At 43.3% G+C, this 27,337-nt stretch overlaps 1 protein-coding gene and 2 long non-coding RNA genes across 3 annotated transcripts in view; 2 read left to right on the forward strand and 1 right to left on the reverse strand.

The window, feature by feature from the left end:
• The window catches only part of RAD51B (RAD51 paralog B), a 738,822-nt gene that overhangs the window by 60,801 nt on the left and 650,684 nt on the right, over positions 1-27,337 (reverse strand). The window lies entirely within an intron of this gene.
• LOC147364133 (uncharacterized) lies at positions 8,457-9,641 on the forward strand. Its single transcript, XR_015134122.1, has 2 exons — positions 8,457-8,818; positions 8,996-9,641. It is a non-coding gene; the product is annotated as an uncharacterized LOC147364133 (long non-coding RNA).
• LOC147364134 (uncharacterized) lies at positions 25,343-26,091 on the forward strand. Its single transcript, XR_015134127.1, has 2 exons — positions 25,343-25,458; positions 25,854-26,091. It is a non-coding gene; the product is annotated as an uncharacterized LOC147364134 (long non-coding RNA).

The raw sequence follows: 27,337 nt of genomic DNA on the forward strand, positions 1-27,337 counted from the left end.
CTACTTTTGGAGAAGTTTTAAGTTCATGGCAAAATTGATCAGAAGGTTCTGAGATATTCCTGCCTTCCACATATGTAGCCTCCTGCATCATCAACATCCCCCACCAGAGTAGGAGCTTTGTTAAACTGATGAACCCACATTGACACATCATTGTCACTCAAAGCCCATTGTTTGCTTTGGTATTATACAAATATATAATGGTTTGGCTTTAGACAAATGTGTAATGACAGGTATCCATCATAGTATCTTATAGAATAGTTTCACTGCCCTTGAGATCCTCCGTGCACTAACTATTCATCTCTGTCTCCTTGCTGGCCTCTGGCAATTTCCATATTGATGTTGTATTAAGCAAACTTGCTGAATTCTTATTATCTAAAATAATTTTCCTATACTATGGATTTTCCATGTAAGCAATCTTGTTATCTTTAAAGAAAGATAGATTTGACTCTTCCCTTTCCAATTTTTATGTCTTATTTTCTCTCTCTTTCTATTGCACTGGTAGATCTTCCAGAATGATACTGATTAATGAGGGTGGTAGTAGGTATCATTATTTTTTTTTCTGATTTTAATGAGAACATAGTTTAGCTCTGACTACAAAGTGTGATTATAAAAGGTATTTGTTATATATTCTTTATCAAATAAAGGACGCTTCCTCTTATTCTTAGTTTACTGAGTTTTTATAACAAAGGAATTTTGGATTCTATCCAATGACTTTCCTGCATCTGTAAAAGATCATAAACCTTTTCTATTAATATTTTAATTTATTACAGTGATTTATTATATTAGCAGCCTCTGATGTTGGGTAGTCCTTCTATTTTTAAGATAAATTTCAATAGAGAATTTAAAAAATACACACATACACACCATCATCATCTCTGATATTTTATTTAGGGAATTTTCACCTAATTTGTAATAGACTAATGGTTTTTCCAGTGGTCAGGTATGGATGTGAGAGTTAAACTGTGAAGAAAGCTGAGCACAGAAGAATTGATGCTTTTGAACTGTGGTGTTGGAGAAGACTCTTGAGAGTCCCTTGGACTGCAAGGAGATCCAACCAGTCCATCCTAAAGGAGATCAGTCCTGGGTGTTCACTGGAAGGACTGATGCCAAAGCTGAAACTCCAATACTTTGGCCACCTGATGCAAAGAGTTGACTCACTGGAAAAGACTCTGATGCTGGGAGGGATTGGGGGCAGGAGGAGAAGGGGACAACAGAGGATGGGATGGCTGGATGGTATCACCGACTCGATGGACAAGAGTTTGAGTAAACTCTGGGAGTTGGTGATAGACAGGGAGGCCTGGTGTGCTGCAATTCATGGGGTCTCAAAGAGTCGGACACGACTGAGCGACTGAACTGAACTGAACTGAATCTATAATTGCAAACTCGTAGACTTCATATCAAGTTTATACTAGCCTCATAAATTGGGTAATTTCCCCTCTTTTTCTACACTCTAAGATTGTTTGTATTACATAGAGGTTTAGCTGTTTCTTGGAGAAGGCAATGGCACCCCACTCCAGTACTCTTGCTTGGAAAATCCCATGGACAGAGGAGCCTATTAGGCTGCAATCCATGGGGTCGCTAAGAGTCAGACACGACTGAGCGACTTCACTTTCACTTTTCACTTTCATGCACTGGAGAAGGAAACGGCAGCCCGCTCCAGTGTTCTTGCCTGGAGAATCCCAGGGACGGGGGAGCCTGGTGGGCTGCCATCTATGGGGTCGCACAGAGTCGGACACAACTGAAGTGACTTAGCATAGCATTAGCTGTTTCTTGATAGATTGGTAAAACATTCCAGCAAAACTACCTAGGCCCAATGTCATTTGAGTGGCAAATTTTGAATATCGATCAGTTCTTTCATGGAATACTGACTCATTTGAATTTTCCAGTTAAATATCATTGATTCAATTTTGAAATTTTTTTTTCTAAAAAGTATCGATTTCATCCATTGGCATTAAGTTGCTTACAGAGCTGTTCATAAAATTGCTCATCCTCCTTTATGACAATATTTTTCATCCCAACTACATATGTAGATATGAGCCACAGTCTCTTTTTAATTCTTAATATTATTTATTATGTTTTTTCTTAGTTTCTTGAGCTGCTGTATCAAGTTATATCTGTGTTACTAGTAATTGCAAATAATCAACTTGTTGATTCCATTTTCTTTGTTTGCGTCTCTGTTTCTTTTCCACTAGTTTCTGAACTGTATTATTTTGTTCTCTGCTTTTTTTGGATTTGAGCTTTTGGTTTCCTTGCTGCTAGATTTAAACATTTAGCTCCTTCATATTCACTCCATTTTTTTATTAATGAACTTTAAGATTTTAAATTTCTCTCCTAAGTATTGCTCTAGCTATGTCCTTAAGCTTTGATATATAACTACATTGTTTCTATTTTAACAAATGAGTTACTCAGGAGATTGGTTTCCAAATGTATTCTAAACTATTTTTTATTGTTTTCTTATTTGTTGTCAATTCTTAAAAATTTGTTGAGACTTTTTGTGGACTGTGATGTCAATTTATGTAAATGTTGACTGTTTTCTTAAAAAAGAATATGTATCCTTTATTGTTGAATTTTGAGTAAAGTGTCAGTTTGTAGTTATAGTTTTTAAGTTTTTAATAAGCATCTTCATAAAAATGAGTTTAAATTTCCTACAATGATTGTACATTTGTAATTCTCTCAGCTTTTATTTTACATATTTTGAGGTTTTGAGATTATGCTTTTAGAGGCATACAGCTTCATGAATGTTATGTCTTCTTGATGTAGTGCTCCTTTTGTTATTATGAGTTTCTCTTTATCTCTTTTAACATAATATGTATTGACCTATATTCTATTTGTCTGCTATTGATACTCTGATCCTCCCCCTTTCTTCTGGTTAGGAATTCCTGGTATATCATTTGCCATCTCTTTATTTCTAAGTTTCTGTGTGATTTTGTCTTTTGAAAATAGGTCGTAGCTGGATACTTTAAAAATTCTTATCTGATAATTTCTAATTTTTAGTAGGTACATTTAATCCATTTATTGTGGTTAGTATTATATTCGGCTTATTTCTTCCATTTTATTTATTCTAATTATCTTTCTTTGTTTCTTCCTTTTTTTCTTCTTTTTTGCCTTTTCTTAAATTTATAAGGTATTCTGTATCCTGTATTTTCCTGTTTGGTTTTGGAAGCTATAGACTGAAGTTCTATGACCCTAAAGTTCCATCTGAGCCACCAGGGAAGCACCTTTACCATCTACATTTAACTGCAAATGTTTCAAAGTATAAAGATTTTCAGTATTTTATCCTTCTCTTGAATAGGCAAGAGTCTTAGTACATTTTAACTAATGAACACTCCCTTTCCCATCATATTATCTTGATTAATATTTTGTTTAACCATTAAAAAAAAGTATTTTTATGCTCACTAAGGATTCTTGATTTATATACGCTACTAAAGATTCAGTTTTGTGTTGTAATACATCCTTTAATGGCACTTTTAATGAAGGTTCAAGGCTGATAAACTCAATTATTTTTAATTAAAAAAAAATTCCTTTATTTTTAAACTCACTTTAAAATGATAGTTTAACTAGGTATAAAACTCTAGATTAACAATTTCCCCCCTCAGATTTTTGAAGATATCACCCCCTTGTCTTCTAGAATCTATTGTTATTGAGGAGTCTACCATCAATGCAATTTTCATTCCTTTATAAGTAACTTCTTTTTCTTCAAGTACCTTTCAATATTGCCTTTTTATCCTTGAAATTCTACAGTTTTACTGCAAATATAGAGATATGGATTTATTTTTATTTATTCTGCTCAGTATTCAAAATGCATTTTTCCAATTAATATGTTTTCAAATGTTGTTTCTTTACCATCCCAAGTTTCTTCCAGAACTTTTATTAATATTAGACATAAATTGGAACTTCTCAATCTCTTTCATGGCCTTAACTTTGACTCTGGGCTACTTTTTTTGGGTGATTTCTTCAAGACAACCTTCCCATTCACTAATTCCCTCTTCCTCTGAATTGACTAGAATATATTCTATCTAAAGATTTTACCTTTCTAACTGGTTTTCTTTTATATTTACCAGTTCTCCTTTCATTTATGCCTGCTCTGTTTCATAATTATCTTTTAAAAATGGATGTTATTCTTTGAGTATTTAAACCACACAAAGTTTTTGTCAGATTGTCATATTAATATCTTTTGGACAAAACTGATCTAACAAGTGTTAATTTTGTTGACTGTTTTTCCTAGTGTTGGGTATCTTTTTGAATGCCCATTTGAGTGGGTGTCCTTTTCCCTTCTTTCGCTTCATCTTTTCTATCCTAGAGGTTTTATAGAGGTCTCTGGTTCAGAACTAAATGACAGCTTGAGATCCTGCCCAACCATGGTATTAGTGATCTCTCCCTGAGTAGTAGAAGCATGTGGTTTTTGGTTGCTGAGCTGTGAGTACTTCCTTGTTCATCTAAAAAGGCTTACAGTTTCATGGAAGCAGTTCTGGTAGTGTCATCAGCTTTTTTTTTTTTTTTCCAACCTTCTTTCTCTAATGAGAAAGTTCTACTTCAGTGCTTAATGTTAAGCCATGAACCTAACTCCAGTCATCAACTCTGCTTGGAGCAATTTAGTCCTCCTTACTCCACAGGAGCTTCTTTTTATCCTTCTAGATTTGAAATTCAGCCAACTGCAGCTTCAGCATTGTCTACCATTTCAACATTAATTCACTGAGAAAAAGAAAATTAGCTTCATTTGTGGAAGCAGAATTATTTAGAGTTGGACAGACCAGGGTGCCAGCCACAGACCCAACACTTACTAGCTGGAAGTCTGGGGAAAGTTATCTAACTTGTTTGATTATGTTTAAATTCATCAGTTAGAAATGATAATACCTACCTCACAACTTTGATGGGATGAAGTTTGAAACAGTGTCTGGCACCCAGTAGATGCTCACAACATGCATTAGAATGATTATCAACCAATCATTTTAAAACATAAATATTTAGTTGCAAACAAATCCATATTTGTAACCAGAAGTCCCCCTCGCCTAAATATGGGATCTGGACTTAGAGACTTTCTCCTCAGTACTCTCTTCATGCCTCCTTCCTGGTACTTGCTGATCAAGATGCTTAATAATATGAATTTTAACAGGCTGATCATAGGTTCTTACAACAGATCAGGTAAAATTTCATTAATTTAATTTGGACTTTATGATTTATATCCAACTGTCAAAGTATTCTTGAGATAGTTTATAATAACAGACACATGTACAATAAATTAGATGAATAAGAAAAAGAGAAGTTTGAACCATAGAGGAGAAAGGGGGAATACTTATGCCAAAAACCTGAGCTAATTGTTTCTGTAATTGAGAATTAAATTTGTTTAAGGCTTCTTGGCAGCTGAAGGCAAAAGAGTGGAAAGTGATGGGTGACATAGTTCTCAATGGCTGAAGTTTTTCTCTTAAGTAGTTTGGCAAGGTTACAAGGGACTAAAAACCATTTAGGGGTTGAACTCCATTCCGGGTACATGGTGTGGAAGAAGGAATTCTCTACATAGAGATGAAATCTATCCCTCTGGCTTTAGAAATAGGCTGAACAACTCTGGATTTGGGTGACTTATTGCAAATATGACTCTCAGAGACAGGAAGCTGGGATTGAGAACTTTTTAAACAGTAATGTTTTGAAAACTTCAGGTAGTAAAAGATACATATTTATTGCCAAAATTTGGAAAATACAAGAGTATAAAGAAGAAAACAAAATTGTCTCTTCATAATCCCATTGCCTACAATCATTATCAAAACTTTAATGAATTTCCTTCTAGATGTTTTTCTACGTGTACATATATTAGCTGACTTCTTGTAGTGAACTTCCAGTAAGATGACTATAAATTAGGTGGTCTTTGGTCCAAGTGGTTACTATATTTAATAATAAGAATATCTATTGCTTGCCTATTGAATGCCCAATGTGCTCCAGATACTTACTGGTATTTACAGTCCTAATACCAACAGGTACAAGGCAGTTTTTCATGTTTGCAAAGAGGTTATATAACTGGTTTTAAATAACACCTGGTGAGAGGAGGAGCAAGAACACATGCTTGGGTGTGTCTGACTCTGCAGGGTAGTGTTTCTCTTTTACTAGGTGCTGCTTGTCTGAGACACAGGCATCTCCCTGGTGCCTGGTACTCGCCTGTGACTCCTGGGAGCAGGGGTGCCTGGGTCTGACATCAGCTCAGCCGGCTCCTGGGTGCCAAATGGCCAGAACAGAAAGCAGAAGGAGCTCATTCTTTCCCTTATCTCTCTCTTTTCTTTTCTCCCCTTCCCCTACATTTTGGAGGTCACTAACTCCAGCATGTGAGGTTTTCAGGTTAGCTCAGGCAGCTGTTCTGATGGGTTTTGTTCTGATAAAATATTGTAATTCAAACATCTTTTATGGGGATCAAGGTAAGAGGAAGTCCAAAATCGTGGTTCTGTTTTCAGTCCCCATGATACCGGAGAGCAGGGAACATTCTTGCGTGTCACTGTTATTACTGTGCTTTACAATTGAAGCTTTGTGCAGTTGTAAGTTCCTTCTCTCTTGAGCCCCCTTATCTGCCCAGAAACTTCTCTCTTGGGTGAGTCACAGACTGAAGCATCCTACAGCAGCCCTTAAGGAACTATTAATAACCTGCTCCCTCTACACGATCCAGGCTACATGGTGGCCAAGACAGGCTGGCTGCCACACCCAGAAGGGGCAGTTAACTGTGAGTGGCCTTTGGCCAATGCGAGTAGTGTCCTGTGTGCCGGGGGTGCTTCTGCCCGAAAACTGGCCAATCTTCTCCCCTCTTCCTCACCACTTTTGGGGACCGATGAGCTAAGTGTTGAAGAACCAAGAGGCCTAAATGTCAGGGCTCCTGGTTGTCCACATGGTGAGCTGAGATCCTCCAAGTGGAGAGCTCTGAGCTACCTGGATGAATCTGGCTGGGTTGACAGTGGATGTGACTCAGCAACTGAGATGCCCTCTCTCCACTATATTTGCATAACTCTAAGCATAGGGCTTTGTCTTTCCCAACAATTACTCATTTGACCCTGACACAACAGAGTCCGCTTCCTGAAGGAGATGTTTGTGGGAAGAAAAGTTTTAAAAGGATGTTACACACCTGAGCTTCCACACTCCATATGGTGGTAATTCATCTCAATTGCTGGAAGTATAAAACATGGCAAACCACGAAGAGGCTGGTTTTCCCAATGTGCCAAATGACTTGCCCCTGAGGCTTGAGACCCATTTAATAATAATAGCAACCACAACACACACAGTAGTTATAATAAGAAATAACTCTTGCATAGCACTGAACATGTTACAGGAAGTAATCTAAGCACTTTACCTATATTAACTCATATTTTCCCTATTTTACAGACAAGAGATGAAACACAATGAATTTACTTACCTAACATCACAGAGTTAGTAAGAGACTGAGCCAGAATCCCAGGAATTCTAGCTTCTTAACCCAGACCACAAGTTTGACTTGAATGTTCATATGAGAGGAATAGTGGAAGATAGAAGAAAACCATAAATTTTGCAACATATGGCTTCTCAAATCCAAGGATGGCTCAGGTGGTCCTCCCACACTTAGCATATCAAGGTTCTGTCATGTTAATTCCATATTCTAGATCTCAGAGAAGCTGTGGCTGGCTGTTTGGAAAGACAGAAAAAATCCCCCAAACCTTGAGCTGGCCAGAAGGGTTTGGCATTTTGGATGGATGTGAAGAGCCTCTCACCATCACACAATAGGGCTTATGGACCATACTGGGGAGAGGCCTTGGCAACACTGCCCAGAAATGGACCATGCCAGCTGAGAAGAGGCCCCATCCAGGGAAAACTCTGATGACTGGAGTGTGCACATGTAGATGGTAACTGGCCAAGGGGTGGGGGCAGTGAGAGTTTCCAGACAGTTATTGGGAAAATGCTGAGGTGGCCTTCATGGTTTCTCACTCCCAGGTCATGGACCCTGAAGAGATTGCTGTCTTTCATGTTGTAGCTGTCTATGGCCTTGGATTAGTTTTCTATGACTGCTCTCACAAATTACCATGAATATAATAGCTTAAAGCAATACAAATTTATGGTTCAAGAGGTCAAAAGTCTGACATAGGTCTCACTGGACTAAAATCAAGGTATTGGAAGGGCTGTGTTCCTTTCTAGAGCTTTTAGGGGAAAATTTATTTCCTTCCTTTTCCTGCTTCAGGAGGCTGTCCACATTTTTTGACTCATGGCCCCCTTCCACCTTCAAAGCCAGCAATGGCCCATCAAAGTCTTTCTCATATCACATCATTCTGACTCTTCTGTTTCCCTCCACATTTACAGGCCCTGTGATTACATTGGGCCCACCTGTATAATCCAGGATGTTATTTCTAAAGTCAACTGACTAGCAACCTTAATTTCATCTGCTTCCTCAATTCTCCCATGCCATATAACATAGTCATAGGTTCCAGGGATTAGGACATAGACATCTTTGTGAGGTCATTATTCTGCCTACCATAGGCCCCAAATGGAAAAGCTGAGAACCCTGATCATGAGCATTCAAGCCCAACTGAGAGCCTACTAAGCAGCTGGCAGTCTCTGCTGCATCCTGGAGAAGAATCACCTGGGGTCTGCTGCAGAGAAAAGGTTGGGAAATCACATAAACGATGCTTAAAGGGCTTCAGACACACCCATCTTCCTGAGAAGACTCAACTCAAAGTCTAGAGCATCAATGCCTATGCTCCCCACCAGAACCTAGAAAAAGAACCATCCCACAGGGTCAAATTAATGACAGTAGCCAGGAATCCTCCTGAACAATGACCACAAGACACAGTTTCTAGGAGAATATGAGCATTCTCCACAGGTAACTCAGCTCCAAAATCTTGAAAGTGTATCCAGAACATTTCTTAATCATGTGTTTTGGATACATTAGGGACACTTTATTCAAAAGCAGTTTGAGCCTGTGGGTGTTTCACATGTCTCCCTTCTAGGGTTGTTAATGTAGTACTTGTAACATGCTTCTATTTCTTGGTCTTGACAGAGCTCCTTCAAGATTATGCAGGAGAGAGGCCTCTGATTCCAACACTGCTTGGCTACCCATTCAGGGTTAATTCCAGCTATACACTTTTAGTCTGACCAGATTGAAAAGTTTGGATTTAAAAATTTTAAGCATTGTCTAGTCAAGGCTATGGTTTTTCCTGTGGTCATGTATGGATGTGACAGTTGGACTGTGAAGAAAGCTGAGCGCTGAAGAATTGATGCTTTTGAACTGTGGTGTTGGAGAAGACTCTTGAGAGTCCCTTGGACTGCAAGGAGATCCAACCAGTCCATTCTGAAGGAGATCAGCCCTGGGATTTCTTTGGGAGGAATGATGCTAAAGCTGAAACTCCAGTACTTTGGCCACCTCATGCCAAGAGTTGACTCATTGGAAAAGACTCCGATGCTGGGAGGGATTGGGAGCAGGAGGAGAAGGGGACAACAGAGGATGAGATGGCTGGCTGGCATCACTGACTCGATGGACGTGAGTCTGAGTGAACTCCGGGAGTTGGTGATGGACAGGGAGGCCTGGCGTGCTGCGATTCATGAGGTCGCAAAGAGTCGGATGCGACTGAGCGACTGATCTGATCTGATTATTATTTAAATTTTCAGTGCTTCTAAGCCACTCCAAAATCATGACAGTAGCTTTCTCTGTTGGTGTCTTACGAGCAAGGCTGATTCCCTCTGTGATTTTGGTCAGGTTACTTGACCTCCCCACGTCTCAGTTTCCTCATCTGTACCTTGAGGATAATAAAAGCACCTGCCTCAAAGGGTTGGAGTCAGGAGCAGATGAGAGACCACACAAAGCCCTTAGAATAGAGCATAGTACTTGGTAAAAGCTCTGATACATCTTGGCTGTTACAATTATCAAAGACCTAACAAGATATGAAGCTTTTCTCTTATAGCCGGAGAACCAGTCATTTTGATATCTCAAGAACACTGATATTCACTCAATCTTGACTGCAGCCGATATATTCCTGAGCAAAGTTTCCTTTGTATTGCTCTACAGGAATACTGTTCCCATATGGCTGTTTCTTATAGTCAAAGGGAGACATCAAGCCCCATTTCAAGTGGGTGAATGACAGGCAGATGGAGAGCAGAGCAGCTATACCAAGGTCTCTTCTCAGTTTGGAATAGGGGCACAAATACAGCAGAGGGCATTCTCTTGGGGCTCTCTGGTGTCCAGTTTATCTTAATTCAAACTCAAAAGGGAAGCCTCCCAGAGCAATGTCACGTGGCCCTCAAGGTCAGCCCAATCCTACTAATTCAAAAGGCCACCTGGACAATCTTTCTCATGAACAGATTTTGGCCAAACCAGCTTGAATGCAGCTTCAAACCTCCATGCCCCAGCTCCACTTCCATCTCTGTACTTTGTGGCACAGTGCTGAACAACACAGAATGGTCACTGGGTTCTGTAAAGAAGCCTGGGTCCTCGGGCTTCCCGCCCCACCCCAGGACTGCTTGCTGACCTCTGACCTCATGCCTGGTCATCTGCTCTTTCCACTCTCATGGTAGTTCCCCAGCCTGCCTCCAAAGAGCCAGATTCTACAACCAAGACCAGAAGGGCTTCAGGGCTGGACAACTTCAACCCCAAATGGCATACGGGCCACAGAAATTCCTCAGATATGGACCCCAAAGCAAAACAGCCTCTGGGGATTCAGTTTTTCTTACCAACTTTGAGCTGAGGGAAAAACATTTTAAAGGCATGTGAGGAAAGCTGTCAGAGAACTGTTTTGCTCAACATCAAATGCATTCCAGGCCTTATCTAATCAGGGAGTCTTCTTCACAGCTGATGCAGAGGCCGTTCCTGCAAATTGTTCCCGAGCCAGGGAAAGGGGCCTTGATTTTAAATACAAAATAATGGTCCTTTTGGCACAGGCAAAGTTGGTTGGCAGCTGGAGGTTTGGGGTGACCCCTGACCCTCTCCCACAGTTCCTCCTGAGTCCCGCTGCACAAAACTAAGCCATCCTCAAATCCCAGGCTTTAATTGGCTCTGGTTTGTTTTGCTTTTCTATTCTATCTAGAGCTTCAAAAGGCGCTTCCATAATTGTTTGAGGCATGAAAAAGGCAGGTTTCAGCTTTCCTAACTGGAATTGGAGGTAATTACTGTCTTGCCCACACGAGCCGGTACATGCTTCAAATCAGATGGCCCTGGGTTGTTTTATAAAGTGTAGCTGGGCCTCTGAGCCAAGAGAGGGAGGGTTATGGAGGCTTCCAAAGGCTTTGTTCCAGAGAGAGAAGAATTTGAACACCTCAGAGACGGTGAAGGGAATTTCCGTATTCTTCTGTGGTCACTGCAAGCTCTACCCAAGAGGCTTGGCTTGAAAAGATTGTGTCCTCAATCTCATTCTAACAAATTCAGGGGAATTTTTGGTCCTCTCTCTAAAGAGACAGAAGCCTGACACCTCACAGGACTCCCATTTTGTTTGTGATCAGAAATGACAGGCTTGGCCTGGGCTGTCCTCCTGAGACACCTCAGGATGGGGCCAAACTAAGCCAGGCATAGTGAGAGCCCACCTCAGAGCATCAGATTGGGGTTCACTTTTATACTCCCAGCAAACCCAAATACAGAGTCTCAGACTCACCTCCCCAAGTGTGGACTGGGAAGCAAGACCCTGTTTCAAATCTCAGCCTATGAGCTGCGTGTCCATAGGCAGCTGAGTCACACGGCAAATCCTTCTTGGCCTCCCCTATAAAGTGAGAAGAGTGGCCCAACCTCGTTGCTGTGACATAAATGAAGTCAGCTATGAAAAGTGCTTGAGTGTAGCACTCACTACACATAGTGAGTGCTCAGTTAATGTCCACTGTTATTAGCTAACATAATTGTCAGGGGCCTGGTTATGATGCCAGAGGAGCCACTCTGTAAGTGGTGGAGATTTTCAAGGCTCTCAGGAGTCTTGCAATGGAGGAAGAAAAGAAGCTGCTGCAGGAGGAACGGAAGGAAGCTGAAAGGGGGACAGAGTGATCACCCCTACCCACAAGTGTCTTCCCTCCTGAAGGCATCACCATAAATATACTAGGTTTCCTAAAACTGCACAGACTTGAGATTTAGTTTTGCCTTTTTTCAGTGATATACCTCAGTGAGGCTTAGGTGGTTAAACAGCACTCACACACCAGTGTGAACTGGTTTACTTGCTTTCTCCCTAATACCTACACACGCAGCATCTCCAAGGGGCCGAGGAACTTGGAACTGAGGAAGAAAGAGAAAACAACAGAGCTATGAAGCACTTCCTAGGACAAGGCTAGTTGTTCCAGTTCTGGAAGTTCTAGTTTAATCCACTCACTGGCCCGCAGACAGCCTGCTTGGCTCATGGGAAAAAAAAGATGTGGGAGTCAGTGTCCTGGGGGCTGTGAATTGCTTTTCTGATTTTTGTATTTGCACGTCCACTACTCCTAAGTGCAACCGACCAGACTTTTCAAGTGGCTTTCTGTCCAAGAGAGCTCCATATGGGCAGCCCAGGGTGCAGGCCTCAGTCATTTTACACATCGTCCCTAAATGACCTCGTCTGGGCCCTCTGATGAGGGCCCCAGTCTTCTTCTGTGTTGCTGACTCCCAAACCAGCTTCTCTCCTGAGTTGGGAATTCAGTTGCCTACATGACATCTCCCTTTCAAGTGTTCCCAACTGAACTTTCAGCAACCCCTTCTCCCCACCCCGTGCCATCCAAAACAATGAAAACAAAAAATCCTATCAGTAAGGTTTCCTTGTAAATGTTCTCGCTGTGGATGACCATCAAAACCATTGGTCTCTTTACACCATGTGCTCTTCTTTCACAGCATTTCAGACAAGGTAGAATATATTTATTTTTATATATTTTTGTATAATATCTGTCTCTCAATAGACTGAACTTCATGAGGATGAGATGTGGTCTATTTGCTTTCTGTTCTTCCTTGACACATAGTGGTGGGGGGTTTAGTCACTAAGCTCTGTCCGATTTTTGAGACCTCATGGACTGTAGCCTGCCAGGCTCCTCTGTTCATGGAATCCTCCAGGCAAACAATACTGGAGTGGACTTTTTCTTCTCCAGGGGAATCTTCCCAATCCAGGGATGGAACATGGGTCTCCTGCATTGCATACCAATTTTTTACCAACTGAGGCACCAGGGAAGCCCTGATGCATAGTAGGTTCTTGCTAATTATTTGCTAAATGAGTGAGTGATTTCAAAGTGGAGATGAGGCTTTAGGTAAGGAGGAGAGTTCGTAGGTACAAGAAGGCCATGAAACCTCAGAAAAAATACTTGAGATCACATCTTGCTTTCCTGAAGTAGGCCATTTGGCCACTTCCCCCTTCCACTTGATGAAGTTTCATATTTGATAAAAGCCCTGAACAGTCAGAGCAAACAAGTAGGCCCTGCTTGTGAACTTAATGAAGTGCTATGAGCCTGAATGCCTGATATGGGGAGTGCCTAAATTATACTCAGCAACATGGTGGACTCTCAACTATCTATTCCAGTGGATAATTAAATAGCCAATAATATAATAGTTCATAATTTAATAGTTCATAATCTTGAAAGTTTTACATGTGGCTTTATATTTCTGAATTTGTATCAGGATACAAGGAGCTCTAATGGTTTAAGAATTCACAATAATTTGAGCTCAAATGTCCAATGTTACTGTCCCAGTTGCCTGTTAACAACTCCTCTGGGCTCCTGCTGCTGCTAAGTCGCTTCAGTCGTGTCTGACTCTGCACGACCTCATAGACGGCAGCCCACCAGGCTCCCCCGTCCCTGGGATTCTCCAGGCAAGAACATTGGAGTGGGCTGCCATTTCCTTCTCCACCTCTGGGCTCCAACCACATGCAAGAAAAAAAAAAAAAATACTGCTTTGGGCTTGGGAGGGAACTGCAGTGGTATTTTTTGGGGAGTGGGGCTTCATCAGAATTGGAGTCCAAACTCCAGCCCTTCCTTCCACTTACCAGCTCTATTTTCATGTGGTCTGGCCTGGTCTTTGCTTTCTCATCAACACCTACCTCCCAGAACTGTTTGGAAATGTAGTCAAGTTTTCAGAAAAAATTAATCTGTACTATTCCCTCAGGTAGATGCAAAACAAGTCAAAAGCAATGTTGATCCCTCTGCAAAGTTTCTGTTTCACCTCTGAGGAAAGAAAGATCTCTCTTTTCTTCTCTTTTTCTTTCTTCTTTAAAGGACCTTCTCTTCCTGATCCAGTGGGCTAAAGTAAACAAGGACCTTTTTTCATAAATCATATCTGATTGTGAAAGCTCCCGCTAATGCCTCTACAAACCTGAAAGAAAATTGCTGTCCTAGGCAATCTAATATGGAAACACTGGGTCCTGCCTGGGCTCCTCTGCCTGGAGCCCTGGGTAGGGCTTCCACTGCCCCTATCGATGGCATGAATGGTGGTGAATTTCTTCACGCTAATGCATATGTCTGGGCATTTGCTCATGTTGTCTTGGGTCCAAGTTTCAAGGTTAGAATGTGGAGACATCCTGCGATCCAAGGCAGAACCAATCATGTTGTCAGTGGATGGATGGGACCCCAGAATTCCCACCTCCTTTTCCCGTCACGAAGTTTATATCTCGAGGGAAAACAGCTGTCCGGGTTCAGGCCAACTGGGACTGAAGCCAGCTGTTCCTTCTAGATGCCAAAAGCCAGATGTACACCCACTCTTCTCTCCCACTCCCTAAGACCAGTCTTAAACTTTATCAAATTTATTAATAACTTTGCTAAAAACACATCTCTCCAGGCTCCCTTCCAGAGAATTTGATTCAATGAGTTCAGGTTGACCAGGAAATCTGTATTTAAATAGCAACACCTCCACCCCTACCTTCTTTCTTTCCCTGGGAAATTCAGATACAATTGCTCTGAGAATCATACTTTGAGCAACAGTCTCCACAGTGAAAGCTGGTAAATGTTTAACAACTGATTTTGGAGGGAAGAGAGTCTGCATTGTAGCCTATTGATTTCCATGATGCAACTGCCCCCATCACGGTCGATTCAAGCTACCAACAATGACACCCTGATATAGCTTTGTTTTTCCCTGTATCCCCAGCTCTTGGAGTGGTTTATTTTAGTGACTGATTCCCACAGACCTCTAGGGGTTCCAAAGCAGAAAGAGAGGAAAAGGGAACAGGAAAGAAAATGCAATTAGTGAGGGACCCTGGCCTTGGCTGCATCGACAACCTTGTTCGACCCAGCTTTTAGCAGGAGGAGGTTTTCAAACACCTGCTTCTGCCTTCGTTTGATAAGCTTTCTGGTCGACTCACATAAACCTGATCCTGCTGACCTAGGGGATGATGAAAAGGCTGAGTGTTGGGCACCTGAGGGGATGAAAGGGGCTGGGGGAGGACCATGGGGTGGTCATATGACCCGGGGTCGCCAGCGGCTTAAGCCCTTTTGTGCCCTGACCCCCACCTCCGGCTCTGGCCCAGCTCTGGAGGGGTTTTGGTGATTTCCTCCCACCCCCGACTAGGCAAACAGATGTGGAAAGGTCTCCAGTTCCCAGGGCTCCGGACACAACTGCTGGTTGTTTCTCCCCCGCCGATGGGGCCCATGATCACAGACAGAACAGTTACACATCACTCACCAAAGAGCTGGGCCTAGTCAGGTGCGGGTTCAAACCTACTCTGTGTGTCTGCAGTGAAAAACTGAACTGAAACAGACTGAAAAATAACCCCGTCCCTCCCTGCCTTGCTCTAAGTCCACTTTGTGGAAATGCTGAGGACTTTACGAGAGGCCGGCTTATTAGCTTTTCCACGGCGACCAAATCCTCACGGGTGCCCTGACCTTTAGAACCAATGCAGCCTCTCGGGCCTGCTGCTTCTCTTGTCCTGATTGGTGGTCCTGCCAGAGGGAATGAGCCCTCTTGCCCGCTTTAAATCTGGAGCTTGAAGGACCCCACTGCTCTGAAAAGGGTGCCTCTGCAGTGCACTGAGCTTTTATAGCTCATTGGATGAAAGGGAGAGAAGAAAAGCATTATAAAGGGCTGCAGGTGTTAGCTTCCTCATTTACCTTAATTATACCACCCTGATCATCCGAGGAATTCCCCAGAGCCTAGCTTTCTCCTACCATCCACACACCTTTCATAAGTGGGGCAAACAGAAACATAAAAATACCCTAACCTCCCTTACATAACCTTTCTCATATCTACTCTAACCACAAGAGTAAGCTGGTATCTAACAAGCTATGTATCTAACAAACATCTAACAATGTTTCCATTTTGTGTAACAGATGGTGGCCATCACAGTCTGACACAAAGACCTGGTACACGCATGTGTTAGCATGTAGTACACTCACCTACAAATGCTCTAAGTGATGAAACAGGATCCATTTCTCTAAAGCAATGGGTCTCAAAGTGAGGTCTATGGACCCCTGGGGTCCCTGAGACCCTAAGAAGGTGTTTTCGAGGTCAAAACTATGTTCATAATTCCAAGATGTTATTTGTCTGCTTCACAGTGTCGACATTTGGGTAAAATTGTCATATTCTTCACTGCCACAAAGTCGGACCAAAAAAAAGAAACCAATTTCACTTAAGTGTGTCTGAGATGGAGCAGTAAAAATTATTAATTTTATGAAATCTTGCCCAAAGTCCAAGTCTTTTGAGTATTATGCGTGGCAAACTAGAAAGTAAGCATGAGGCATTTCTGGTGCTTTCTGAGGTACAATTGTTTGTTCAGAGAAAAAGCATTTGTGAGAGCGGCGGAGTTGTGAGTTGAACTAGCCACTTCCATGAAATATCATGTTTACTTGAAAGGCCTGAATTACCACGGTTATTCAGACTTGGTTATTTGACAGTCATTTTCTCCAAAAGGAACAATCTGAACTTGTCATTTTAAGAAAGATAATCGACAGTGCTCGTTGTCAAAATAAAAACTTTCAAGCAAACGTTAAAATTTCTGAAAACTTGTATCTGTCTCAGTGAGCTTTATACTGTTTCAGTACTTAGTGAGGTTTCAGATAAGATCAGTGGTGATATCAACAAATGTGAATTTTTAGTTTTCATCATGAAGTAGATCAGATTCAGATCCGCATAACTTAGTGAAGCAATATTTTCCAAATGACCATGCATAGATTACAAAATCATGCATGGGCAAAAGATCCATTCAGTGCAACACAGACCAAACAGATTTTAATGAAACTGAGTACAAAGAGTTCATTGAGATAGTTTCAGATTCCACACTGCAAGTAACCTTTAATAAACGACCATTTATCGAGTTCTGGTATAGTGTCAAAGAAGAATATCTACAATTATCTGAAAAGGCTATTAAAAATATTCCTCCCTTTTCCAACTTCGTATCTATGTGAGGCTGGGTTTCCTTCATAAACTTCAACCAAAACAATATTATCACTGCTGATTGAATGCAGAAGTAGATATGAGAATCCAGCTGTCTTCTATTAAGCCAGACATTAAAGAGATTTGCAAAAATGTAAAACACTGTCATTCTTCTCATTAAATTTTGTTCTGTTTTGTTTTGGAAAACAGCTATTTTTACAGTAAGATTGTGCTATTTTAAAGTTTTAAACAAATAAAGTTTTGGATTTTTGTTAATTAATAAATAGGAATTTATTCATATAAATATACATTAAATGGTTAACAAATAAGCATTAACACAATATTGACTGGGAGATTTTTGCAGAAACTAATGCCCTTGGCTGGCAATTTATTATGTAAGTATATATCAAAACAGCCACATTTGAGCAAGTATCAACAACTTTTGTTTAAAATAGTTTTCTGTTCTAATTTTTAATATGGTAAATGACTTAAATATCTATTGCTGCATAGCAAAATACTCCAGAACCTAGTGGCTTAAAACAACAATAGTCACCAAACAGATAAAGACGACGTGGGACATACAGGATGGAATACTACTCAGCCGTAAATGAGAATGAAATAATGCCATTTGCAGCAACACGGATGGATCTAGAGAATGTCACGCTGAGTGAAGTGGCTCACAAAGAGAAAAACAAATACCATATGATATCACTTATATGTGGAATCTAAAATATGACACGAATAAACTTATCTACAAAGTAGAAACAGACTCACAGGCACAGAAACAGACCTATGGTTGCCAAGAGGTAGGAGGGCGGGGAGGGATGGATTGGGGGTTTGGAATTAGCCGACAGAAACTAGTATATAGAGGAAGGATAAACAACAAGGTCCTACCGTACAGCACAGGGAAATACAGTCAAAATCCTGGGATAGACCAGAATGGGAAATATGAGAGTATGTGTATATATGTGAATAACTGAATCATTTTGCTGTACAGGAGAAATGAACACAATATTGTAAATCAACTATACTTCAATAAAATAAATATAACTCCCCCCACCCTCAAACACACAACCATTACCTTTACCCCTTAGAGTTGCTGCGGATAAGGAATTCAGGAGTGGCTGGGCTCTTTCTCTTGAGAGGTTGTAGCCTTAAGGCCTGACCAGGGCTAGGGTATTTGCTGTCGAGGTAGTACACTCACAAGCCTGGCCAGTTGTGTCTGGCTATTGTGAGGGGCCTCATTTCCTCTTCACATAGGTCTCTCCCAGTGTCCTCTAAATGCGGCAACTGGCTTTCTCTGGAGTGGACAGTAGAAGAGACCAAGTAGAAACCTGTAGCCCCTTTTAAGGCCTAGCCTCTGAAGCCAGCTAAAGTCACGTATCCTCACTTCTGCCATTTTCTGCAGCCACACAGACCAGCCCTCACTGAACACACAAGGGCAGGAATGCTGGGAGAGAAGGATCACTGGGGACTATCCAGGAGGCTGGTTACCCCCGGATTTATCAACAGATGCAAACATGGAAACAAAGGCTTTTGGGGGGGCTTCAACAAGTTTTAAGTATAAAGGGGTCCTTAAGAGCAAAACCTAGAGGAGGCATGGCAACCCACTCCAGTATTCTTGCCTGGAGAATCCCCATGGACAGAGGAGCCTGGAGGACTACAGTCCATGGGATTGTAAAGGGTCGGACACGACTGAGTGACTAAGCACAGCACAGCACATGAGCAAAACATGTGAGAGCTGATAGCCTTGTCGATTCTTTTTCTTCTCTTTCTCCTTCATCTCTCTTTCCCTCTCCTCTTCCTTCTTCTTTGTCTCCTTGCTCATAGTCATACGATCATTTAGGCAACTTCTTGCTCACTTACCCTCCATGACCTTGGGGACAGTTCCTTCTAAACTCAAACTTATCTGGGGTTCCTTTATGAGTTTAACCCTCCTTGTAGCCTTGACCTATTGGATTTTTTTTTGCCTGGCAATACTTGGGGCTCAAGTCAGCTCTAGTCTTCTCAGGTCAGGCTCCCTGAACAGCTCACATCTCCAAGAGGGGGTTATTGGTGGGAGAAAAAGAGAGGCTCTGAGCCCAGTGCCTGGAAGCAAACTCAACAGGGCAGGGTCCCTGCCTTCATGCGGATGACAATTCTACAAGTGAGGAGAGAGAAAAACAATAAAACCAACACCCAAATGATACACAGTCATCTCTCTGCGGAAGCAAACCCTGCAGATCTGGGGACGTGGGTATCCATGGGGAATCCTAGAAGGGAGACTGTAGTAGGTTAGAGAGTGATAAGTGTTAAGGAGGGGAGGCTGAGTCAGCTCAAAGCAAGTGAGAGTGCAAGGGGGTATGAGGAGAACTTGAGATGAGCCAGGTGATCAGAGGGAGCTTTGGTGAGAAGGTGACATTTTAGTGAAGACTTGAAGAGGTAAGGGAACAGCTGCAGCAAAGGCCCCAACAAGGGCATGTATCTTGTGTGTTTGAGAAAAGCAAGAAGGCCAGGGTAACTGGAGATGAATGAGCAAGGGGGAGAGGGGAGGGCGGAAAGGTCAGCATTAGCATGGGTGAGATTCTTCAGGGCTCCCATGGCCACTGGAAGGACTTTGGCTTTTTACTCTGGATGGGATGGGACTCATTGTGGGCCATTTGGGGATTTGGAGCAGAGTATGTTGAGAATACACTGCAAGGCAAGTAGAAGTACGTGGGCCAGTTAGTGGGAAGGGGAAAGAGAGAGGTTGGTAGGAGGTTATCACAGGTGATTGGAGAAGAGATGGTGGTGGCTTGAACCAGGATGCTGGCAGAGGGGATAATGAGAATTGGGTGGATTCTGGACAGATTTTGAAAGTAAAGCCAATAACATGCTCCAGCACCTTGGAAGTGGGGTGTGAAAGAAAGTCGGGGTTTAAGTATGACTCCATTTAGGTTTGGGTCGTAAACAGCCCAAGGGTCGGAGCTGCTATCACTTAAGAGAAAGTTGCAGGTGGAACAGCTTGCAGGGGGTAGATTTAGAAAGTTCCAGTGGACACAGTAAATCTATACTGTTTCCTGAGTTTTCTGTAGAAGCCCAGCTGTACTTTCTCCATGGGTCCCCAAAAGCAGAGGTTCTGAGTACTTGCACAGGCCCTTCTCCTGCCAGCCTGACAGTAGACAGTGAAAAAAAATCACTCACTGTGTGCAATTTAATTTAAAAGAGCAGGAGACTATTGTTCTTGAGCCTCTCACTCTTTAATTTTTTCTTTGTCTTTTTTATGGGAAATGAAAGAAAACAGCCAGGGGAGATATGATCTCAGGTCTAGAAATCCTAGCAGGTAATTTGGGAGTTGAAAGCAAATCTCCCCTGAAATGCATTAAGCAGGTGAAGGGGATTCCAGCTTCAACTCTGAAACCACACCTTCTCCTGGCCTGGCAAATAACTTCCTTCCAGCCCCAGGCAAATCCACTTCCACCCACCAAATGCCTGCAGTTAATAAATGTTCAACAACAACAAAGCCCCAAAGTAGAAAAAAGAAGACTGATTGGAGGCTAAGATACCAGAAGGGCTGCTTGAGAGCCTCTCCCTGCAGGCTGCACCCTGAGAAGGAGCATTCAGGCAAGGAAGTGGGGGCCCAGGGCTAGGGGAACCCGGACACGACTGCTTTCAGAGTACCAGAGCAGGAGAATATCTGACTTGAGTAAAAATGATTGTATTTCTTGAGCAGATTTGCCCACTTGTTTCATTAGAACTTCACACCCTTCAAAATGGCTAAAAGCTCCAGGACTCATCACAAAGCCATGATCTCAGTCATGCCTCCTGCTAAGCATGGCAGGATTGGAGATTCCAAATTTGGGTCTCGATAAGTCAGCAGAGGGTTAACGGGGATGTTCTCAGGTCCAGGGAAAACTGAGAAAAATAAAGATTAGGTTATATGTTATGCTATGAGAAACTCACTCAGTATTACTTGTTATTCCCATTTTAGAGATCAGAAAACTGAGGCTCAGAGAGGTTGAATGGCCTCACAGCTGGTCAGTAGCAGGGCCAGGATGGAGATCCACATAGTAAATCATGGAGATTGCTGTTTGCTGGGTACCTATAATGAGACAGAAGTACCCTGTGCTTTCTGTGTATTAACACGTTCATTTCTCACGGGTTACTTCTTTTTCGAGGAAGTGAAACTGTCCAACAGAACTTCCTGCCATGACAGAAATGTTCTATGTCTGCACTGTCCAATACCATGATAATCACCAGCTCCACGTGGCTATTGAGCCCTTGCGGTGTGCCCAGTGGGATTAAGGAACTAAATTTTACATTTCATATCATTTTAATTGATTTAAACTTAAGATTTAAATGTAAGTAGCCACACATGACCGTGGCTACTGTATTGGATAGTGTAGTTGTAGCAGATTCAGTAGCATTTCCAAAAGTTTGTTAAGCATGGAGGCAAAAATTGCAACCCAGGGCTGACTGAAAGCACAATTCATGCCTTTTCCCTCTTCCCTCTGCTCCCCAGCTAAGTCACCTGCATTTTGCAAAGTGAAGGGCTTGGGAATGAAACTGACCAGACAGTATATAGTCAGCCAGAAAAAAAGCCCGATCCCCTAAAGGCCAGGTCTGTATCTGAGCCTGCAGCCAAACTCTCCACTGGGGGCCTGAGTATCAGCAATTTTCCAGAGCCTAACTGGGGGTGACCTGATGGATTGAGAGTTCTCTGACTCACGGATCCCAACCCTGCTATTTAAATAGCACCATTTCCTTTTTTGGGGCTTAAGACTAATTGGTAGAGAGGTAGTGAGCTCCCAGGCCCAGCCTCACCCTGTTGAAACATGTAGCTCTCTTGGAAGGTTTCCACTTCAGGCACCGCCCTTGAGGTGCACCACCTGCCAAGGGTCTGAATGCAAACGTTTAACCGGAGCTGGGCCATCGTCACTCTGTCAGCTTCTCTATGGCCCTCTAGTGTACATCTCTGCAGCATCACTCTCCTGCTCCAAAGACATTCCATAGTGCTCAGAACAGACGTCAAGTCTTCCTCCCCTGACCTGGGCTCTGCTCACTTCTCTGACCTTCTGTACCTTTGACATCCCTATTGCTCCCTCTGCTCCAGCTTAACTTTCCTGGCTGTTCCCCAAGACATCCAACAGGTCCTTGTCCCAGGTCTTCACATTTATTATTCCTTTTGCCTGGAATGCTCTTCATTCAAGCCTTGCCCAAAGGTCACCTCTTCAGAGAGGTCTTCCTGACTCTTCTGTGTGTAAAAGTGTTCCCCTCACCCCGTCTCTTCATCATGCTTTACTTTTTTCAAGGGGCTTATCACTAGTTCATGTATGTATGTGTGAGTGTATAGATATATAGTATATATATTTGGCTTATTATATGTTGCCCCCACCCCAAGATGTAAACAGAATAAGGAGGGACATTGTCTTTTTCCACTCTGTATATCCATCGTCTAGAATGGAGTCTGGCACCTAATTGCTCACTGAATATTTGTTGAATGAACCCATGAATCAGTGAATGAATGTGTGCATGACTGCTCAGGGTGAGTGTGGTGGGGGTGGGGAGGCTCAGACTTGGCTTGCTCTACACAGATCAACGCATCCATGATTTGGATACTACATCGTGAGAGAAGAGATTTGTTAAATTTCTTTTGCCTTGGGAAAGTTATGGATCACAGATGATCCAAACCTCAGTGCCAAGTCCTCTGATTTATAATCGAGGAGTTATTCACACAGAGGTAAACAAGAGCAAAGGACTGACAAGCAAATTATATAAGAATGATGGGAAACAGACCAAGGGACCCCAATAATCCGTATTCCTTCAACTGGCTTGGGTTCCCCACAGCATCAGCTCAAACTTGGATCCAGAGAATCCCTGATGATTGTCACTCCCAGAACCCTTTGGGCTAGGCTGCCTAGGTGGTGACTGCAAGTGGAGGCATTCTAGTTAAGTCCATCCTTACATGACAGCGATATTACTAGGCCATCTAAAAGGCACATCCAGCCCAGCAGGTGTTTCCCAAGGGTGCCCAGGCTCACAAAGTTTTCCTAAAACCTGAACTTGGGAGGGGAGAAGATTTTCCTTTCCTTCTTTACTGTATTCCACAGACATGTACTTCTTTTATTCCATCTCAAAAAATTTAAAGAAACAAAATTAATGCACCTCAAAGTGTCTGGCTTATAGGGGATAATCAGTAAATATTAAACGAATGAACAAAAATATCAGGACAAAGGGGAACTGTGGCCTGGTGAGGAATGGTATTGTTGAGCAAACTGATAGTCAGAAACCATGGGCTGGACCCGACCCTGGCTTCGGACCTCAGTTTCCCTATATGTAAGATGGGCTGGCTAGACTTGCATTTCCTTCCCAGCTCTGATACTCTATGATTCTCTGAACATGCCATCATAGCTTTCATGTGGACGAAGGTCTTACTCATGTCCTCCTGAAAGCCAGGGCTGCTGCTCTGGAGTAACAGAGGTGATTTCATAGAAATTCTCCCACACTATTTTTCATGTCCCCCATGAAAGAACGCTCTGGAAGGTAGCCACCATCAAAATAGGAAGGAAAGCCAGGCTGGGGTTCCATTTATCAGATAACTCAGGCTTAACCGAAGTTCCTGTTGCCCCATATGGTGATTCTGGGAGCTTGACCAGGTTTCAGAGGTTTTGTACTCAGAGCGGCAAGAAATCATCTCTGTGGCTTGTGGGATTTGGTACCTATTTCCCTTCTTCCCGCAGCTCAAGGCTGTGGGTGCCAAGTGAGGGCCCCAGTGACTCCCCTCTCCTTCCAGGGCCTCCGTGCAGCTGCTGCAGCCCGAGGAGTGCACCCCCCGCCCCAGCCCCCCAGAGGCACCATCAGAACACACAGCACGGGCCGGATCAGTTCCCTATACACCTCGGCGCTTTATTTTAAGCTGCATGTGAATCCGACCATTTCCTTCTACTCTCAGAAGTGTCCTGAAGCACCAGCCTAAAAGAATTCAGACTCCTTCTCACTTCCGCAAATACCTCTGCAACTCTTGTTCACAGCCTGATGCCACCAGGAGGAAAAAGAACACGGGACTGAGAGTTGGAGAGCCAGAGTCAAGCAGGAGGCATCTCTCTTGGCCTCAGTTTCCTCAGATGTGAGGTCAGGACGGGGTGCTGGTCGGGCACCCTTCCTGCCTCTTCCTAGCCTCTTGATTCCTGCCTACCCTCTACCCACCCTCCACCCACCCAGAGGCACAGCCAGCTCTTTCTCATGAGGGAGTATTAGCTTTGTATGTGATGCAACTTCTACAAAGGCAGGGGCTCTTCTTTTTCTTTTATTTTTTATGTTCTTAGGTACTCTAGGAAGAGAGAAGCATTTTTATGATCCCAGTAACCAAACAACATAATGAAAATCATGGTAACCATCAGCCTAATAAAACCCATGGCAAAAGCCTCCACATTCTCAAACAAGACCCTGGGAATTCAAAGCTCTGAAGCCGTAAGTGGCCAGGGCCTTGCTAAAGGCCTTGGGACGCTGGCTGATGGCTGATGAAAGGATTTTAACGCGCCACTGAAATTCTCTTTTCCAAAATAACCACTTTGAAACCTGTTAATTACAGACACACAACCAGTCCCAGTCCCCCAGTAGGACCTGGGGCTGCACCAGGGAGAGCCCAGCTCCATGGCGGCCTGCTTCCATGGAGCTACACATGCTTTGTGTTGGGTGAATTAGCTTCAGGAAGAGAATCCAAATTAATTAAAACCACATGGCCACTCCCCTCACCCCCAGCCTCCTACCCCACCCCCCTCCCCTGGAGACAGAGGCCAGTTCAGTCTAATTTGGTCCAGTGTTTTTGTTTCCTAAAATCTGTCTTGGGCTCTGGGCCATTAATAGGTTGCAGCTGATTTTAATCTACATGAATCAGAGACCTGGCTTCTTGGGCTTTAAGGAGATTACAAATTGTGTGTCCCACAAACGGGATGGAAGGGAAAGGCCCTAGGTGGGGAGGGGTAGGGAAGCAGATCCTGGAAGGTGCACAAATGCTGCTCTCCATTATGGGGGTGGGTTTGAATGAGCTGTGGTCTCTCAAAGCTGGGGGAGGGGAGTGAAGAGGAGGTGAGGGTCTTGCTGCTCTGACCCCACGGTAGGAACACATAACCTGGGCCTGTGAAAACAGCATTCAAATCAAAGATCTGGATGGACAGAGAGACCCCTACTCACTTATCTTCAACAGGTTAATTTCCCAAGTGTTTGCTGGACATCTACCATGAGCTAAAGCAGGGGTCAGCAAACTACAGCCCATGGATCAGGTTGGTCCACAGTCTGACTGTGTAAATAAACTTGAATTGGAAGACAGCCATGCCCACTTGTTTATGTATTTTCTACGGCTCCTTTAGTGACCGTGGCAGAGATGGTATGGCTTGCAAAGCTGAAAATATTTGCTATGTGCCCCTCATAGTAAAAGTTTGCTGACCCCTTAGCTGGAGAACTATGGGGCGGCCATTCCACTCACAGGACAAGAGGAGACAGATTTAGGATCCACTCAGTTCCCACACCATACTAGGATCCTTGCAAATATTGCTTTCTAGGGAAGTGTCTTTATGCTCACTTAACCAGTGGCAACAGAGAACAAAGCTAACAATCTGGCCATTCAGTTATGGGTTCAAAGCACTTGCCCTGACAACACTATACTCCCATTTCACAGGTGAAGACATTTCTACCCAAGGAAGGATGTTACCCCGGGGCTGCAGTGGCTGTGACCTGGAATATCCCCTCCCCCTCCTTCCTTCCCCCTCATCTTCTTGGTTATACTGGGCCTCGAACAGAATCACAGCTCAACAGACTGCCACATTAACTTGCACAGAAGGTCAACTCTCTGTAAAGACCTCCAGCAGACAGGATCTGAGAATTCCTGTAAAGAATAATGATCTGTACTCCACATCTCCATCTCCACTGCTGTCCTCAGGTCCCTCTTCCTTGGCAAGCTCCTCCTCGAACTTCAGGTAGTGCCTCAAAGGATTGTAGAATTCACTAAGGAGTCATGAGCCACAATCTTTAGAGTCCTGCTGTTGTTCAGAGGTCTCCCAGTTCACTGCATGCTAAGTGAGTACTAACTCGCTTCAGTTGTGTCCAACTCTTTGCGCCCCTATAGACTGTAGCCTGCCAGGCTCCTCTCTCCGTGGGATTCTCCAGGCAAAAATACTGGAATGGGCTGCCATGCCCTCCTCCAGAAATCTTCCCAACTCAGGAACCAAACTGGAGTCTCTTGTGTCTTCTGCATTGGCAGGCAGGTTCTTTACTACTAGAGCCAACTGGGAAGTTCACTCCCAGCTTACTAGAGATTGTGAATTGCCTGAAGATGATGGAGGGGCTCCAACTGAGCCAGGATGAAGTATAAAGCAAATTCCTATCATCATGAACAACTGAAGTAAGTCCCAAGTTGAACCAGTGTAAAGCCTGGGAAATGCCCCCATCAGCATCTTTGGGTCCCACCATCACAGGGACTGTGCTCAGGAAGAGCCTTAAGCAGGACTTAGATCTTGGCTTGATAAAGGATAAGGTATGGTTCTCTGGCTTCCACCTTTTGATGAGCCTCCTAGTACATTCCCTGGTTGGTATTCTTCACTTCCACCAGGACCAAGAGTTGTGGGAGTAATCCTCAAAGATGTGCTTTGCCTAGACTTGGTCTCCTGATAGGGTTGGGCTCTTTGCTCCCTGGAGTCCAACAGCTGGGAGACTTTTGTTCCTGCTTCCCTCTACTCTAAACTAGAGAAAGAACAGAGGCTCATGACTGTCACATGGATATATCAGGAAACCATGCAGGTGTTCAGGACACCTGATCTAGCAAGGTCCTGAGCTGGGCTGATGAGCGAGCGATATTGGCTCTGTTGTCTCTGGTCATGGCTTCATGAGCCTTGAACGGAATGGAATGCACCATGGTTAATTAGCGGCCACTGAAAGTTTGTTACAAGCTGGGTGCCACATGCATGAACACTCTGGCAAGACAGGCTCTGAGAAAGTTGCATGCCAAGGAGTTTGTAGAGTGCAGTGTCTCCCCATGTTGAGGCGTTCAGAAATGCCTGCCCACATGCACACCACGGGGTGATGGTGCAAACTCCTCAACTTGGCTGTGGATGGCAGCCTGAGGACCCTCTGTGATCTGGGATCCCCATGCAAAGAACAGAGTGC

The sequence above is a fragment of the Bos grunniens genome, chromosome 10 (assembly GCF_055505025.1).
Source record: "Bos grunniens cultivar Pamir isolate PY7600 chromosome 10, Bosgru_T2T1.0, whole genome shotgun sequence".
Classification (NCBI taxonomy): Eukaryota; Metazoa; Chordata; class Mammalia; order Artiodactyla; family Bovidae; genus Bos; species Bos grunniens.